The sequence below is a fragment of the Bidens hawaiensis genome, unplaced genomic scaffold (genome assembly GCF_021521415.1).
Source record: "Bidens hawaiensis isolate Kalapana, Puna unplaced genomic scaffold, B.hawaiensis_p1.1 tig00101691_1, whole genome shotgun sequence".
NCBI classification, from domain to species: Eukaryota; Viridiplantae; Streptophyta; class Magnoliopsida; order Asterales; family Asteraceae; genus Bidens; species Bidens hawaiensis.
In genome coordinates, this window is record NW_027504713.1 from 7,908 (window position 1) to 28,460 (window position 20,553).

At 39.8% G+C, this 20,553-nt stretch overlaps 1 pseudogene; it reads left to right on the forward strand.

The window, feature by feature from the left end:
• The first annotated feature begins 15,546 nt into the window (after positions 1 to 15,546).
• On the forward strand, positions 15,547 to 20,230 carry LOC143608160 (bifunctional TH2 protein, mitochondrial-like; annotated as a pseudogene).
• The last annotated feature ends 323 nt before the right edge of the window (positions 20,231 to 20,553 follow it).

The following is a 20,553-nucleotide window of genomic DNA, read 5'->3' on the forward strand; positions in this document are numbered from 1 at the left end:
GTTTCGTATTGTTACGTGTCATCTTCTGTAATAGTGACCGTGAGTCACGTGTTCGGTTATCAATATAACGTGTTTGATTTATTGCTCGTGTGATTCTATCTCTACACTCGTAACTACCTGCGCAGGGATTCCGCACCTGCGTTGTTAGCGATATCCCGTGTACGATCCGTCCAGGAACCTACAATCCCAATTTCCCTTAAAATCCAGTACGCATGCACGAAGCAAATCCTCCAGGGTTTGAATGGTCCTCTCAGACTGACCGTCGGTCTGAGGGTGGTAGGCTGTGCTTAAATTAATACGCGTTCCCAGCGCTTCTTGCACAGCTTGCCAAAGCTTGGAGGTGAAATGGCTATCCCGATCAGAGATGATTGAGATGGGTATCCCATGACGAGACACAATTTCATTTATATAAATCTGCGCAAGTCTCTCCGTGTTATAATTATTTCTAATCGGGATAAAATGTGCCGATTTGGTTAATCGATCCACGACTACCCAAATTGCATCATGTCCTCGGGACGTCTTGGGGAGGTGTGTCACAAAATCCATCGTGATCTGCTCCCACTTCCATTCGGGAATTTCCGGTTGTTGTAACATTCCCGAAGGTTTCTGGTGCTCCGCCTTAACCCTAGCACACGTCGTACACTTGCCGACGTATGTGGCTATTTCCTTTTTCATACCCGGCCACCAGTAGAACTCCTTCACATCCTGGTACATCTTATCCGATCCCGGATGTATGGAATATTTCGATTTATGCGCTTCGTCCATGATTAATTCACGAAGGTCATGGAGGGTCGGGATCCAAATCCGATTTTTGAAATAGAGAATTTCGTCCACGCGCTGTTCGAAATTCTTCTCGTTACCGTAAAGTCCCTCTTTTTCCAATTGTTCCTCTTTCAACGCCTCGCGTTGAGCGACTCGAATCAAATCTGAAAGGTTCGACTGGACTATCATCCCCAGCGCTCGCACTCGCAATGGCTTAACCCGATCCTTCCTACTCAAGGCATCGGCTACGACGTTAGCCTTGCCGGGGTGATAACGGATGTCACAGTCATAGTCGCTTAATAATTCGACCCATCTTCGTTGTCTCATATTCAGTTCTTTCTGATCGAATATGTGTTGCAAACTTTTATGATCGGTGAAGATGGTGCACTTTGTACCGTAGAGATAATGTCTCCAGATTTTAAGTGCAAAGATAACTGCTCCCAGTTCTAAGTCATGAGTAGTGTAATTTTTCTCGTGTACTTTTAACTGTCGGGAAGCATAGGCTATGACTTTATTATTTTGCATCAACACGCATCCTAACCCTCTCCGGGATGCGTCACAATACACGACAAAACCGTCGTCTCCGTCGGGGAGACTTAAGATTGGCGCTTGGCACAATCTTTGTTTTAGCGTTTGAAACGCCGTTTCCTGCTCTTCACCCCAATCATACTTTAGATCCTTTTGGGTCAGAAGGGTTAAAGGTTGGGCAATGCTGGAAAAGTTTTCTATAAATCGACGATAATATCCAGCTAAGCCTAAGAATTGACGGATTTCCTTTGGTGATTTAGGCGCTTGCCAACTCTTAACTACTTCAACTTTACTTGGATCAACGTGTATTCCTTGATGGTTTATGACGTGACCAAGGAATTGCACTTCTTGTAACCAGAAGTTACACTTGGAGAATTTTGCATACAACTTCTCCTGATTAAGAAGCTCTAAAATTAATCTCAAGTGTTGCTCGTGCTCTCCTTTACTCTTCGAGTAAATCAAAATATCGTCAATAAACACGATGACGAATTTATCGAGGTAGGGTTTACAGACTCGATTCATGAGATCCATGAATACTGCTGGCGCATTTGTTAGCCCGAAGGGCATAACTAAGAACTCGTAATGGCCGTAGCGAGTCCGGAATACGGTTTTTGGGACATCCTCCTCCTGGATTCTAACCTGATGGTATCCCGATCTAAGATCTATTTTTGAGAAGTAGCTCGCACCTTGTAGTTGGTCGAACAGATCATCGATTCGGGGAAGAGGATACCTATTTTTGATTGTCAACTTGTTCAACTCCCTGTAATCAATGCACATTCTAAGGCTCCCGTCCTTCTTTTTCACGAATAGTACCGGTGTGCCCCACGGGGAATAACTAGGACGAATAAATCCTTTATCCAACAATTCTTGCAACTGGTTGGATAATTCTTGCATCTCAGATGGTGCAAGTCGGTAAGGTGTCTTAGCAACAGGGCCAGCTTGAGGTAACAGATCGATTCTGAATTCGACCTGTCGGGTTGGCGGTAATCCAGGCAGTTCCTCTGGGAAAACTTGTGGAAATTCGCGTACCACTGGAATATCGTCCACCCGTTTTTCCTCAGAATCAGTGGCCGTCAGGCTCGCTAGATACGCCACACATCCCTGACGTATATATTTTAACACCTTGAGGTGGGATATAAATGGTATCATGGTGCCGGATTTTTCTCCTTGCACTAATACCTCCTCGTCATCCGACACCCGGATCTTGACGATTTTCTTTTCACAGTTTATTTCTACCCTGTTACGTGCTAACCAATCCATTCCCACTATCACGTCAAAACTACCCAATTCTACCGGTAACAAGTCAATCAGAAAGGATTGTTCGTTCAGAATAAAAGGGCAATTCCGAACTATCTGATTAACTATCATGGTTTTACCGTTAGCGACTTCTACGGTGTAAGGTTCTATGGTTTCACCAATAGGAAGGTTTGCTATCGAAAGGAATCTAACGGAGACAAAACTTCTATCGGCACCTGTATCAAATAATACAGAAGCGTAATGATCAGAGACGAGGAATGTACCTGTCACTACGCTGGGGTCCTGGCGTGCCTCGTTCGCCCCCATCACGAATGCTCGGCCTCGCGCCGGATTGGACGACGATGCCTGACCCGCGGTTTGCCGCCCATTTCCTCCCTGGTTCAGTTTCGGACAGTGTCTTTTAAAGTGATCCGTGCTGCCGCATTCATAGCAAGCACGGCTGGTGGTCACCATTTGGTTTCCTTGCGGGTTCTGCTGTCGGGCTGGTTGAGTCCTAAATGGTTGCGCACGGATAGGTTGTGGTTGTCGGTTCAGGTTGTTCAGATTTGTCTTACAATTTGGTGCGTAGTGTCCAATCCTGCCACACCGGTGGCACACCACCTCTTTGCACACGCCACCATGGTGGTAACCACATTTCCCATACTTAGGAAACGTTCCCCTCTGCGGTTCTTGCCTTCCGCCCGAACTAGTCATGGCGTAGTTCTGGGCAGTGGGTCAAGCACGTTTACCTTGCTGCTTTTCCTGGGTCCTATGGTCATGTGAACTCCGCTTTCCTCCCGCGGACTCTCCCGCCACCTTCAGTGACCCGCTCCTTACGAAATCGTACGTTACGATACCCGCTTGCGTCACCGCACCCTCATATGTCTGGTGTCCCCCAGAATTGACTATACTCCTTACAACTGGAGTTAGCCCCCAAATATAACGCTCCACCCTCTTCGACTCCGGGGTGACCAACCATGGTACCAATCGCGCCAACTCATCAAACCGGTTCGTATAACCCAAGTGGTCCGCCCCCTGCATCTCCAGATTCCACAATTCATTTTCTAATTTCTGCAATTCGTTTCTCGGGCAGAAATGTTCCAATACAAGAGCCTTGAGCTCTGTCCAGGTCATGCGGTTTGTCGTCGCCTGACCGCGAGTCTGCACTATGGTGTTCCACCATGTCAAGGCATGGTCCGTGAATGTGCAGGCAGCATACTTAACAACACAATCCTCGGGGCAGTTGCTGATATTCACCACGGATTCTATTTTCTCGATCCATTTAACTAATCCATTTGGTCCTTCAGACCCGCTAAACTCTAGAGGTTTGCACAACATAAAGTCCTTGATCGAACATCCCCTGGATGTACGAATCGGTTCCGTACGGTTCGTCTCCACCGTAGGTATAGGGCCATTACTATCTGTAACAACCACCCTAGGCGGTGCGTCATTACTCGGAATCGTGTTTTCATTCTGCGGAGGATTAGTATTTCGTTCCCCGTCATTATTGGTGGTCGTTTGATTGCTCGGAGGGGTTGGATTGGTCGAGTTGTTAATACTGGCAGCGATGCGCGATACTATATCTGGTATCGCCGCCTCCAACTGGCGAGCAATCAGACGGCTCACGTCCACTTCCGACAATTGGGCTGAACGTTTTGGTGCCATTCTACACAACATCAAGAAAATATATATAATCAATACAAATTCCAATCATAAAACACAACAAACATTCCATTCATTAATAAACGTTAGTACATATTACACAACATCCGTTCACATTACTTTCCTGACACTATTACATTAGATAAGTTTTCCTACATAGGGCCTATGTCGGCATCATCTCGACATAACCCGCAACGGGTCAGTGCTTGAATGATACCCAAAAGTATCTATACTGATATGCCCCAAAAGAGACCCACCCTAAGGGCCAGTGGTTGTATTATAGCTAAACAAGATTCACTCCATGTTAGCATCACCACTAACTGCTTACACAGAGTATCAAAAAAATGGTCCCTGTCTATCCCCAACCCAAAACAACTAAACACGGTGGTAAACCAACCCCACTAACATCGCCACCAACACCACTAACACAGCTATCATAACCCGAACCCGACTCTCCATCCGGTCAAGCATCCATTGGGAGTATGAGCACTCCCTCTTCAGCTGGGCAATCGCATACTGATGATCCAGTATGCAATCACCCAAGTACATCCTCCTCTGGACTCCCACCGTCAGGGCGGCGGAGTGCTCGTTCACCTGTTCGGTGAGAGTTCGGAGCCAGGCCGCCGCGTCCCGTTCCTGTCTCGGGAGACCCCGCACAGGTAGAGTCGCAGGCTCGGGACGAGAGCTGGAGGACTCGCCCCTGCGTGTAGCAGGTCTGGGTGGGGGCGAGATAGGTCGGACAGGTGGGATACTGATCCGCGCCGTGAGGCGGGGTCCGAATCCAGGGGGTGCAGGAGCGACCTGTGGGGCGGGTGGGGTCGGGGATCTGGCAATCCTAGCTGGGGAGGACTGGCCGGAACTCCTAAAGCTAGCCTCGGAAGGCTCGGTGCTAGATGCTACAAGTGGGCTCCCGGAGTCCCCGGAGCTGACCTCCTCCGGGTCCTCCTCGATCGACACACTGGGGGTTCTTGACATTTTACCTGCACACAAGTTAACAAACATATAGTTCTTTCCATAGTGTAAATCATAATCAAATTAATATGCACTTACTTATACAACTTGACCACATAACAATATTATCACATATTTGCACGTATGTTGCCAATTTTACCTATTAAAATCCCTCGTGACTTTCCCTGAATTCCCTCGTGCAGACAAGTCTGTTATTATGTTCCGGACCATAATAACCCACTTGTCCATCCAAGTTCATCCCGATCTCGTCACAATATATATTTAGTTGATATTCAGATCCTATAATACTTGAGCTACTGGTTATATTTTAGGTATCTTTTAAAGACATCCTAATTCTTTATAACCAATGGCTCTGATACCAAGTTCTGTAACACTCCGTAACCGCAGCGGAAACGTACACGGGATGCAACAGACACATCTGATATCAACAGCATTGCTTATAAAGAAAATACCACTACATTAATTTATATCATATTACATTGTTGCGAGTTTCGTTACTGTCTAGGTGTTACACACATGTTTTACCGATAAGACATTAATATATTCATTACAAAATATAGATCAGCAAGCTTCCAACAAGTAGCACAGATCATTAAGCACATATCAATCATTCCAACTTGGGCATACCTAGAAAACATGTAAAGAAAACGGGTCAACTACGAATAGTTGGTGAGTTTCACTAATTCAAATAAACACTGACAGATCATTTTAATAATCATTTATTAGCAATGTAATTATGCTGGGAACTATGTTTCCCCAGAACATTTTCATTAATCTTCTGGGAACTATGTTACCCCAGAACAATAATAACCTCTGGGAACTATGTTTCCCCAGAACAATAATAACCTCTGGGAACTATGTTACCCCAGAACAATAATAACCTCCGGGTACTATGTTACCCCAGAACAATAATAACCTCTGGGAACTATGTTTCCCCAGAACAATAATAACCTCTGGGAACTATGTTACCCCAGAACAATCCCACACGATAAACAATTTATATATTCTGTGCATCAAACCATATATATATAAATATACAAGTGTTTCCATACGATCAGTATGTACTTAAATACTTTAATAAAGACATGCTTTCCGCCCCGGGAAAATATTTAAAACGGTTCATTAAAAGGGGCTCGTGAAAACTCACCTTTCTGTGAGTCGGGACGTGATACAATGAACTGCTATAAGCCTGGATCTGTAATATGATATCTAGTCGTTACTATATAATTCCCATAAATTAAATCCGTGTCAATCGGTACATCTGGGGACATTGTTAACCCAGTACTGTACTCGATCCGGGGACAATGTTAACCCCGTGACACTTCTAAGGACTCAGATTGTGACATTACTTAGAGTCTGACGGTCAAAATTATCATTTTTATGTTTTCCTTGATTTGCGTGCCTAGCACGGTTATCCGTTTTTAGTTTCAAAAATGAGTTTGTTCACACCCGACCCAAAAATGGTGTTTGACTGTTATTTTAGTTAAAGTGATGAAATTAGAGCTCGGTTTGGACACCCCGTTTGGCCGCGGGGCCCGTTTCCGTCATTTAGGTGCCGGATACAGTAAAATCGGGTAAAATTACCCAAATCATCCGAATTATTTTCGGATGACTTATTTTTACTTGATTAACTTAGTTTCATGAAAATAGTCCATTTTTAGGGTTTTTATGCACCAGTCAGCTCGCTTAGGCGAACTTTGCCGGTTTACTCGTTTTAAGCTTTAAAAGTTTGTTTTTAAGTTTCAATTAGCACAAATAAATATCCGTTTAGTCTTGGACCTTGAAATTTTGTACAAAACATATTTTGACAGTAAGAAATTTTATAAAATTTTTCCAGAATTAATTTTTGTATCTAAGATTTATTTAACCATTTTTAAACGTCATTTAAACACCAAATATGTCAAAAATACCAAACGACCTTCGAAAAATCCCAAATTTTTCTGGGATGACCCCTGTCACCCACTTAGTTCACTGTAATTTTTCCAGAACCAAAAACTCATTTTTCATGCCATTTTTACCAAAACCGAGCTAGAAATCCCTAGAACTCGTTTTACCAAAAAGCCTACTTAGACTTCTCCAATGAACCTGAAATTTTGTGTGTGACTTTTATATGTTATAAAAATCTTATCTTAAATTTTCCAGAATTTTTCATGATGTTTAGCTATTTTCACCATTTTTGGCCAAAACCGAGCATTAAATTCACCAAATATTCATCCTTTATCCAAAAATTACCAAAAATTCACAGATCTCATATTTCTATGTTTAGATCATCTCTGTGAAATTTCATGACCCAAATCTAAGCCTACCACAATCTGTCCAAAATAACTAAATCACACGAAAACCGAACTATCTTGTGTTTTCTAGCGTTAGATCGCAAAGATCTTGGTTTCTAGCCTTTGCTAGCCACTAGATACAACACTTACAAGCACAATAACACCATGCCAAGAAAGTTACACCAACAATCAAACCATTTCTTTCATAGTGTCGGTTTTGATATAAAAACAAAGGTTTTAACCGTAAAAATCCGTTCTCGACTCTTTTTACTCATTTCTTGGACCAAGATCCCTTGTATAACTTGTATACATCTCTTGATCATGCAAGAGTCGGTTTCATCTCGGGTTTTCACCCGTCTTTCACATGGAAACTCATTTTACAAGATTTCAACCGTAAAATTTCGTTCTAAACTCTTTTAACTCATTACTTGGATCAAGATCCTTTGTATAACTTGTATACATCACTTGATCATGCGAGAATCGGTTTCGACTCGGGTTTTCACCCATTTTTACATTTGAAACCTCCTTTTCTCAAGATCATGAAGTTGGAAACAAGATTCAAGCATTAAAACATGTGTTATACCTTGTAAATCTTGGTTGGAAATCAAGAACTTGGATGAAGATAGATGAGTGTTGAGAGGATTTTGGAGTTGGATGTTTAGAAAAAAGAAAATGTAATGTGTGTGTGTGTGTACAAGGACCGATCGGTCCAAGGTTATGTGTGGGGTGGGGCCCACACATCCATTCTAGGCCACACATTCGGATTACGCAATCCGGATAATATTGTGGATAATCTGGTTCAGTTCGTTTCTCGGTTAAATGCTTAATTCCGCTCAAAACGAGTCCAAAACAGTCGTTTTTCGGCTTAAAATTTAAATTTATATAAAACTGATTTAAAAACTTTAAAAAAACTTAACCCATGACATTAAATGACTTAACACATCGTATTGTCGGTAATTGTGCATCTTTTTCGGCTTGATCGATCGTCTCTTGCTTGGTTTGATGTTAAAGGTTCCGTTTATCGTACCGACGTACTAATAAATCGAAATCCTTTTTCTGTGCCATAATTCACTTATCCCGAAGCTTTAATACTTCGTAAACATCACTAAACATTATATACTTCGTCTATAATGTAATTCCCGATTCGTTCGGGTTTCAATAACCGATCATCGGTTAATCGTAATTCTAATACGACTAACTGTTCATTCGAGTATAATTCGTACTGTGAATCTTATATACTCGTGTAAACACATTATAATTCATATATTCAGTATTGAATAACACGTAGATAGTATATTCCGGCTAGGGTATACCTGAATTTGCCGGAATCGTTACATTAATGATGGAAAGCTATGAAGTTAAAAATAAAGTTTGTACTTACAGGTTTTCTTAAGCCTAAAAGTGCGGACAGGCGGGGATGAACCCGATGGAGCCGGCCTCTTCACGCCGCTCACAGTTGTCATCCTGGGCTCTCCGGAGGTGACAATCGTCGCAGCCTCCGGAGCAGTGGTCTTATCACCACCGGGGTTCCCCGCCACCTCTTCGCTCTCGGTCTCTGAATCGGACCGAGGCACCGGATCGGCAGTGGAGGCCACCTTCGCCTTCCCCTTCCCGCCGGCAGCCTTCTTCTTCCGCACCAACGGAGGACCATCTGCGGATTCCTCATCAGAACATAAGATTAGAGGAATTCCAGCAGAGGTTTCAGCATTGAGGGGTCGAGGGTTGAATAACGCCTTACCTGGCCGCCTGGCGCTCGGGATCTCGTGGCCTAGCGGGTAGACCTCCACGAACCGATCCGCCGTTTGTTCAAGGATGGGCAACTCGTTCTCATCTAGAGCACGAGTACCCATCCGAGTGGGACTGTCAGCCTCCCGCGGATACAGGAGCGACTGCAAGTCGTTCCCCTCTGAAATAAAAGAAAAGCAGTTAGAAGACAAACCTATATAAACAAAGAAACAGAGACCGTAAGGAACAGAGTTCAAACCGTATTCGAGGACGATCGGGATCTTTTGCGCATCCGCATCCTTCCATACCCGGCTCATCCCGAGCATCACCATCCCGGACTCCGCAAAGCGGTAAACCGGATATTGGACTCGGGATATCTTTGAGAACCATTCCGCCTCCTGGTAGTTGGAGGCGTGAAGGCTGGGAAGTGCTTGCCCATTCTTGAACTTCATGGCAAGGGGGATGGCGCGAGCGGAGATGAAAAAGAACTCCCGCTTCCATGAACGAAGACTGCGCTCGGTTGCGCAAATCTTCAAACCCTTGATCCGGGTTATTAGGGTATACCACCCCTGGATGCACCTCCAAGAGTAGAAGGTCATCAGGCGGTCGACGAAGGGCTCAATGCCCAGAATCCGGCACACCCACTCGAAGTAGCGAATCTTCGCGATCGCCATCGGGTGCACCTCGGTCAAGTGTACACCGTGGCTCTCTAGGACACGGTACACAAACTTTGTCAACGGGAACCTAAGATTCCCATAGACAAATAATGCAGCATATACCCCGATCTTGCCTCTGGGGGCATCATACACCGTCTGATGGGGTTCAGGAAACTCAGGCTCGAGAGACTCGAGCATGAACTTCCTGACGATGTACTGATATAGATCGACAGGCAGAGCACACTGGCACTCGCCAGCAGTACTCTTGTCATCGGCATACACCCCAGCCTCCTGGGCTGTAGCCTCAAGATCGTGAGACGACATCTTGCAGATATGAAAGAAGAAAACGATTTCAAGAGAATGCTCGACTGAAAAGATGAGTATTCGCCGGAAATCGTTTTGAAGATGAAGAGAAAAGTGAAAGTGTGGATTACAAAGAACCTTCTCCCCCTTTATATACTAATCGCAATTAATGCGATGAATTTAATGCGAAAGAGAGAGAAATCGCAGGTGCAATGAAACTATGACACGTGGCAAAAAGCAAGCTGGCAACAGCTGTTGAAAGGACGCGTACCATTAATTTCGCGGCCATGCGCCCGAAAAATCGCGCCCACGCGCCTGAAAAAGCGTCTGGAATGACCTGGTACTGTCACGTCACCATAACTTCCTGCACGTCCTGACACAGTCAGAAGAAACCGTCGCACGACGTTTCAGCAGTTTGGACTGTTCTTATCCTTTCACCAACTCTTCGAATTTCAAAAAATTTCAAAAAGATTCAAAAGTAAGCGGGAAAATACCCCTTACCTTGGCAACCAAGTAACTGTAAGACAGGTGCGGGTACAGCGTTAAGGCAAAACCCTTTACATACTTAGCACCTGCAGGGAATTGAAGCCAAGAATACCTCGGCAACCAAGTAACTATAAGACGGGTGCGGGTACAGTGTTAAGGCAAAACCCTTCACATACTTAGCACCCGCAGGGAATTGACGCCAGGAATACCTTGGAAGTAAAGTAACCGTAAGACGAGTGCGGGTACAGTGTTAAGGCAAAACCCTTCACATACCTAGCGCTCCGCAGGGAATTGAAACCAAGAAGGATCTTCTGGGCAATGCTTGCGGAAACGGGAATAACATCCCCGCATAGCGGGAACGTCGAGAACTACATTGTTTGAAGCTCCAGGATGGAATTGGTGGTTTTAACATAATTGATCACTATGTTCAAAACTACCAAAACCTCATGGAGAATCCACACAAGTGGGACTCAACGCTCCTGACTTGCGAGGAGGTTACAGACCTACCCGCATCATACCCAAAGATCAAGCAGGAAAGTCGGGAATTTCTGCAAGTGACAAGGACTTCCGCGGGAAGAATCCCCATGGAAAACCTTAAAACTAAACCCTTTTCAAAACCCTTTGCTTAAGTCCAAAAGTTCACCTCACTTTATTAAACATTCATGAGAAGAACATTAGACTGGGGGGACTTGAAGAGGTAGGTCCCAGCAGAGCCCAATTGGACCCGCAAGACTCACCTTGAAAAGAGACGTCTGCGCAGAAACCAACTGGATCCGCAGGACCCACCATGCTCAGAGACGTGACGTCCTTACGCGCAGTACGCAAGCTGTTCCCGCAGGAAATGCCTCCCAATGGTGAAGTACTCTGCCTGTTCCCGCAGCTGCGGATACAAGCCATCAGGGAAGGCCACCCGCGCAGCAAAGCTACACGCACAAGGCACTTAGCTCTCAAATAATTCAGTTGTCACCTGAAGGAATGAGCAAAGCCGGGAACAATCCCGCACAAAGGCGGGAGGGGGAATACTCCCGCCCAAATAAGCCAGTCCGTACGATACAGGAAGATCTTTTGTACTGTACCTGACGAGGTATGGGCAAAAGATCTGACCAAAGATACGACAGCTCATTGACAACAGTATGGCGAGCGGCATGCTCTTGTACTGTATGTCACTATTAGCCGCTGCCTACTCACCAACTCCTGTCATACCACGTGCATAGCCGGCAGTTGGTGGAAAAGGAATAGTACACAGCAGGCCTGGTCACTGTCAGCCGCTGCCTACCCACCAACTACCAGCATGGCATGTGCGTAGGCTACAGTTGGTAGAACAGGAATACTATTCAGCCGGCTATACCTTCTTGGAAACCTACCTTCGGCTATAAATACCCCAAATGGTATGATCATCTTATCATCATATACTATCTCGTATTACATATTATACCTGATAACTGCTCTAGCAATCTCTTAATATACATTTATATTCAAGAGCAATCTAGTCTGATTCTCACGCCGGAGGGTGGTCACAAGGAGGAACCCCCCCCCCCCTTCTCAGTGACGAGCTCACGGTGTCTGTTTTGCAGGTTATCAGAAAAACCATCTTTGCCGGGTCTAACCCCTCGTGGGAAACATCTATCTAACCCCCAGGTTATCCGTAATCTGCCCGGGTTCGATTAGTGTTTCTTCAGTATGTCATAGCTATTGAAACGTCTAATCATACAAAATAATAACAAACTTAAAATAGATTCAAGATGATTTTCTTTTAAAATAAATAGGTAAATAAGGGGGAGCGTTGCACCCTCGGCAAATGGGTTTCTTCTCGTTTAATGAATACAAAAAATTTCAGATTTCTTAAAACATCCAAACTTCATAGTCTCATAGGTTGTTCATTTAGTCATGCACATTCCATGCAGTTTTTCAAACGAAATATGCTTTTTTAAGATAATTATATTTGTTTCCTTTTAAAATCAAACTAGTGCTTGGATTAGTTGGTAAGATGCTTTGTTATAAATCATGTTCCCGACTTCGATTGCTTAGTGTTGCAACTGCATTTATTTAGCTAATTTGGCAACTTTATTCCCCCATATTTAATAGTTTTGTTAAATCATTTAACAATTTTGTTACAGCAGGATGCAAAGTTGCAGTTCTAATTTAAAACCAAAAAATAAGAATTAATAATATGTTGAAGAATATAGACATATACAACAATAATATTATTTTTCTCTCTCACATTTTATGCTGAGTAATAATTCTGTAACATTTTAGTAAGCTAATTGAAAAAAAAAACATAATATTGATATTTAAGCTCAATGAAAAAAAAAATTAAGTTTTATAGAGAATGATTAATAATGTACATCCTATGCAAAGTTATGTCATAGCTATTGAAACGTCTAAGCACACAAAACAATATCAATCTTAAAATAAAGATTCAAAACGATTTTCTTTTAAAAATACATAGGTAAATAACTGGGTGAGGGGCACCCTCATCAAATGGGTTTATTCTCGTTTAATGAGTATAAAAAGTTAAGTCTAGCTTTCTTAAAATAACCAAACTTCATAGTCTCATAGGTAGTTCTTTTCGTCATGCACATTCCATGCAATTCTTCAAATGAATTATGTCGTTTTAAGATAATTGCATTCGTTTCCTTTAAAAATTGGTGCTAAGATTAGTTAGTAACAAGTTTTGCTATTAAATCGTGTTCCCGGGTTCGATTCCTTAATGTTGCCTCTGTTTTTTATGAAATAGTTTTCCAGGATATATTGCATTTCTTTAGCATTTAGTGAGCTAAAGAAAGATTAATTTAAAAAAAAAGAGTGGAATATTGATAATTATGCTCAATGGAAAATAATTAAGTTTTATTGGGAATGATTAATGACGCACATCCTATGCAAAGTTATATCATAGTTTTTTTAGAACAACTTTTATTGAACTAAAACTAGCAAAAGCTAGAAACAAAAACAAAACATTGCATTACAAGAAGAAGATTTTAAAATAGAGATTCAAAATGCTTTTTTTTAAATTAATAGGTAAATAAGGGTGAGGGGCAGCCTCGGCAAATGGGTATCTTCTCATTTAACGAGTATAAAAATTTAAAGTCCGAACTTCTTAAAACATCCAAACTTCATAAGTCTCATAGGTAGTTCTTTTAGTCATGCCAATTCCATGTAGTTTTTCAAACAAATTATGTTGTTTTAAGATAATTACATTTTTTCCTTATAAAATCAAATTGATGCTTGGATTGGTTGGTAAGTTGCTTTGTTAATTTGATGTTCCTGGGTTTGATTGCTAAGTGTTGCATATGTTTTTTTATAAAATAATTTTCTAGAATATATTGGATTTCTATAACTCATTTTACAACTTTAATCCCATAGATTTAATAGTTTTGTTAAATCATTTTACAATCTCAAATTATTTACGTTCTCAATAATGCATAGCCTAGATAAAAGTCACAGTTCTAATTTAAAACTAAAAATTAATAATTAATAATATGTCTGAAGAGAATATATACATATACAACAATAATATTATATTTCTACCTCACCTTTTGTGTTAAGTAATAATAATTTTGTAAAATTTTAGTGAGCTAATGAAGAAATAATAACAATAAAATAAAAAGTGAGAGACCAGAATATTGATATATTTATACTTAATGAAAAAAGATTAAGTTTTATGGTTATGATTAATAATACACATCCTATGCAAAGCTATGTCATAACTATTGAAACGTCTAATCACACAAAACAATATCAATTTCAAAATAAATATTCAAATGATTTTCTTTTAAAAATAAATAGGTTAATAAGGGGAGAGGGGGGCCCTCGTTTCGCGGGTACGGTCTATAACAAACAAAGCATTCTTATAACATTCACGTAACTTGTTGAAAATCCTTTTAACTTTTTGAACTTTCACATCATAACATATGCCAATGTAAGTGAAAATTACAAAGCAGCGAACTTTATACATCCTCAAACTTCATTGACCACAATACATATATGCATAAGGTCACATGGTCATGTACTAGCACTACCTAGGCTGTGACCAATTACCAACTTATATAGATTCACATGACCATGCACAGTGCACTACATAGTCATAATTTATACCAAACATTCAAATATCAAGCTTTTTAAATCTTATAAATACTTAACCTAAAGTATTTTCTCATATTGTTCCTGGTATTCTCCTATTAGAATAACTTAAATATATATTTTTCTTTTCTAGGTCTTACAATTTGCAACTCAAACTTTGCAGCTAATTTTTTTCTCTCTCTTATTTACATGTATCGTGAATTAATTTCTATAAGTCTTCAACTAATTAAACCATAGCACACATGTCTTGGATTTATTCATGTGCACAACTGAGCATCAATCAAAAGATGACATCAAAACTACATATTTGTCCTGATTTTAATCCAATATCCAAAACTACTTGTCGCCACGAGCAAATACGAAGTACAAAATTTTTCAAATCACCTGCTGCTCAAAACACACTCAAAATTACCTCGTTTACAAACCAAGCCAGCTCAACACAACTCAACTCGGGTCATTTATAAACCAAGCTCGATCCATTTCATTCACAAACCAATCTAAACCCGACCTAATCCCCGTTCGGCTCAACATGGTTCATGAAAAAAACCCTAAACTATACATCCATGATCCATCCATTAGTCCATGTGAAAGAAAGACCAACCCAAACCCTCAATAGCCCAAGCCCAAAACCCAAAAATAGAATGATGAGTTCACCATTATTTTCTTTGTTTCACCACCCAAACCCAAAGTAACCAAAAGTACTTCTCCCCTTTTGTCTAGTCTACTGCTACACACACACACACACACACACACACACACTTCTTTCTTTCTTTCTTTCTTTCTTCTGCTGCTACATCTACATACACTATTATTATATGTATTCATTTGTGTGTACCTATACACCCCAGATTTGATCCTCTCTCTCTCTTTTAATTCCTCTTTTTAACTCTTTCTCTAATTCCCCCAATTTCTTGATGCACCTTCTTTTATTCAACAAATTCACAACTATTCGATCTCAATTCCACCATCGTAACATCAATTACAGTTTCAGGGTTTTATCAATCTCATCAATGGCGGCAAAACCCAACAAGGAAGAAGGCACTGCCAAGCGATTCTGGGATAAGTTCAGTCAAGATTCGATTTTGACACTTTACACGCCCTTTATTGTATCTTTGGCTTCTGGGAATCTTAAAGCTCATACCTTTCGACATTTTATCGCTCAAGATGTTCATTTTCTTAAGTCTTTTGCTCAAGCGTAAGTGGGTTTTTTCGTTCTTGGAGTTTTTGCGAAAAAAAATATTTTTTAATTATTTTTTTTGATTGATTTTTTTGGGGGGTTTTAGGTATGAGTTGGCAGAGGATTGTGCAGATGATGATGATGCGAAAGATTCGATTGTTGAGTTGAGAAAGAGGGTTCTTCAAGAGCTTAAAGTTTTTGATTCTTTTGTTCAAGTAAGGCCTTATTGTTGTCTTTGTTTATATAAGTATTATATGTTTCTGTGACTAGAATGCAAATACGTTTTAGTATGGTTATTACAAACATTCCTTTTTAGTTGCTTATGTTTTCTTTTGGGCTTGGCTAAAGTTAAACAAACACCAGTGAGACACTATCCAAATACTAATGGCATGTGTTTATATCACTAGGAAAACAATGCAAATAGATTGTGTTGTATAAACACCACTCCCGAAAGTTTGCATTAGTGTGCGGGCTGTATAATGTTAAATCAAGTCTGCACACCAGTGTCTGTTATGTCATAGGGGTCGTATCATAGCGTGAAAAGTGATCATACGGGCAGTATGATTATGTCAGTGGTCACGTCAGTCATTTTTGTGTGGGTCAAAACATTATGATTTGCTCAAAACAGCCCATATGTCTATTCTTCGCCTGTCATACAACCTTGTGTGAACATTTTCTGTTGTCATGCGGCCTGCATTGACCATACAGCTCGCATGACATGTTAGTGGTGTCTGGATAGTGTGAAAGCAGTGATTGTATAGGGCACAACCTAGATTCTTAATGTGACCATCGTGGAAATCATGAACTTACATGTTTTATATGAAAAACCGTTTAGTTGCTTATATATTCTTTTATTTTTTCAATTCCCTAATTCATTTTGGTTCATGAGAAGAAGCTTTGAGACAGCAGAACAATATCATATGTCACACTTATTATATATGATAAAACACGGGCTGGACTTTAGTTTTTGTAAGCCCCATGATTGTTATTGAACGAATGCATTAGACATACGGGCCGTGTGATGTCAAAATCAAGTCTACATGCCAAAGCCCTGTTACATCACGGGTCGTATGGTAGGGTGGAAATTGGGCTTACTGGCTGCTGCATGACTTTGTTAGTGATAATATTTTTCAGACAATCAAAACATCTATGATTTGCCCCTCATACGGCCCATATGTCCATTTTTTGTCATGCATACGACCCATAGACACGTTAGTGGTGTATGGATAGTGTGTCAGAGGCGTTTGTATAGATGCAGCCTAGATTTTATTCTGGCCATCATGAAATAATGGAAAAACAAGTTTTATATGAAAAAACCCTTCTAGTTTTTTTATATTTTTCCAATTCTTTTTTGTTTATGTGAACATAATATGATCAAGTTTTTTATAATAAAGGACTTATGTTGAAGCAACATGTGATTTAGGAATGGAATCTTGACTTGTCAAAAGAAACAACGCCAAATCCTGCGACTTTAAAGTACACAAATTTCTTGTTAGCAACCGCCTCTGGGAAGTTGAAGGAGTCAAAGGTCCCGGTGAACTTGCAACTCCTTTTGAAAAAACTAAGGTTGCAGCTTATACACTTTGTGCAATGGCTCCTTCTATGAGACTCTATGTTTTTCTTGGTAATGAGCTTAAATCACTTGTGGAAGTTTATGGTGACGAACACCCGTACAAGAAATGGATCGACAAGTATTCCTCTGAAACTTATCAGGTTTGAAACTACCTTTTTAGTTGACTGTTTGGATCAAAGTATTAGCCCGATTGATAGCAAACACACTAAATTTTATATATGTATAAACAACATGTCATGTAATTAAAGGTGACGTGGGCGCTGTGTAATGAAAATTGGTAATATTTTTGTACATGTGAAACAGGTCGGGACGGGCTGATCAGATTCTGTTAGTCCAGGGTTTATTATTTATTTATAAATAGTTATTGTGTCGAATATGTTTACACCAATTGTATTATTTAAATTGTAATATGGTTCTATTTAGTAAAATGGTTTAGGAGGTTCAGGCATTAAAAATGCACTTTGGACAACTTTCTACTTGTTTGACTCATTATATTTAAACATAGCCTGAATCGAATGATGCACTTGGTTTCAAAAGGCGAGCAACACACAAAAGTGACGGGTCTAAAACCGAAGCGCAAAGCGCACCGCTTTTCATACGCGAGGCTCATGATTTTAAATAATTTTATAATATATCTCATAGGCTTTTAGCATCCCTTACCAAACATTAGCTATAAATATGATTTACATAGGATTTTAGTATATAAATAATCTACATGTACAACCTAAAAAACATGTGGTACAACATCCCGAAACATAACAATGACCGGTGTCCAAAGGGCGTGCACCTCAGGGCGCTTTTTTCCTAAAAGTTATGCCTCATCTGCGCTTTTTGGACTTTGGTTGCCTTGTGTAGGCAAAAGCGACAAGGCATCACCTTGTGTCGCTTCGTGCTTTGGTGCTATTGAAGCGCACTTTTTAATAATCAGGGTGTTGAGTATGATTACAACAATCGTATTATTTCAATAATAATAGAGTTTATATAGTAAAATGGTTTAAGCACTAAGAATATAGGCTGGGCAACTTTTCATCTGTTTGGCCCGTTTCTTTTTAGCTACCTTTCTAAACCCGTTTGACTCGTTAGTGGGTCAAAATTGGCATCATTATGTATTTTTTTCACTTTTCGTTTGTTTTATAAAAATTATAGGAAGTCATGCTCGAGATAGAAGACTTGCTTGACAAGTTGAGTGTTTCTTTAACGGGTGAAGAACTTGATACTATGCAAAAACTGTATCATCAAGCGTTTAAAACTTGAGATGGAATTCTTTTTAGCCCAGCCAGTTGACCAGTTGACTGTTCTTCCATTATTAAATTATCAAATTCCTGATGGACACAGTATTATGCTATTTTCTGATTTTGACTTGACATGCACGGTGGTGGATTCCTCAGCCATTTTGGCTGAGATTGCAATACTTACCGCAACAAAGTCAGATCAAAGTCAACCTGAAACTCAAAATGAAAGTCAAATTGTTAGGATGACCTCAGCTGACTTGAGAAACACATGGGAGATGCTCTCTCGAGAGTACACAGAAGAGTATGAACAGTGCATGGAAAGTATGTTGACCAATGAGAAAGGTACAATTTTAAGAAAAGAAAAAACTTCCCCAAAATTTGTATCATCTCAAACAGGTCAAATGGGGTCTAACAGGTTGAAAGTCATCCAATATCTATTTTCTATGCGTACAACATGTTTATTCAAAGATTTAGATTATTGGGAGAATTTCATATAATCCCTATAAACTTACACAAATATCATATATATCCAAACCGGATTTAAAATATCGTATTATCATATATACCCACTAGAAACTAACTAAAATATCATATATACCCGTTTCATTTTGAACAACCGAGAATATTGCCATTCTCCTATTAACTTTTAATGTTTCATATTTATTCATCAAAAATATTTTTCTCAACGTATCAGATTTATTTTGCAAACAAATTATTTTTCTTAGTGTACTATAATTATTTTTAGAACATGCATTGTAACCAAACAAATACATATAACAAACGGCTATAATATGTTAGCATTATTGATTCTGAAAGAATTTAAAGGAGCACAAAAATGTTTTTGCAACAATAAGGGTATAATGATCATATTTATATACCCCTAAATATTTTAGAAGCTTTGGGGTAATATGAAAGTCACCCTAGATTATTATTATTATTATTATTATTATTATTATTATTATTATTATTATTATTATTATTATTATTAGTGTTATAACATTTTTTTGCAACTATAAGTAACACGATAAGCGTTTTCAAAGTTGTACAAAAATGTTTATCTGTTTTTTACCCAAACCCGTTTCAAAATTAAGTGTTTTTGTATGATGGCTTTTGCAGCTGAGGACTTTGATTATTCGGGACTGAAGACGGCACTTCAACAACTATCGGGATTTGAGAAGAGGGCAAACATGAGAGTGATTGAATCGAACGTGCTCAAGGGTTTGAATCTTGAAGAGATTAAACGTGCTGGTGAACGTCTTATTCTTCATGACGGTTGCATGCGTTTCTTTCATACCATCACCAGCAACCAAAATTTAAAGGTGAATGTCCACGTGCTGTCCTATTGCTGGTGTGCTGATCTTATTAGGTCAACTTTCTCATCAGGTATCAGATTATCTTCATTGTCACTTCTAATTTATCTTGCCATTGGTGTTATTTCTCGTTATTTGATATTTAAAATGAGTTATTGACTTTTCAAACCATTATATAACTTCATGGTTAAATATCCCAACATTTATTTTTACTATTTAAAAATTCGGCTGTTAACTATAGTTAAGGGTGTAAACGAGCAGAGCCTGAGCTCGGCTAGTTTAACTTACGAGAGCTTGGGCTTAAGCTCAACTCGTTTCGAGCTATATTTCTATTGTTCATGCTCAGCTCAGGCTTGTTATTATTTGTTGATTAGTTTATATACATTTTTAGTTAATTTTTGTATATCTTTATAATTAAAATTTTTATATATAACATAGTGTATATATATATATATATATATTTCATTAAGCTATTTCTTAAATAGTATTTATATATGTATTGTTTAGTTATTTTGATTGTAATTTTATGATAATAGTTATGATATACTAATAGGCTAACGCGCTAGCTCGAGTTCAAT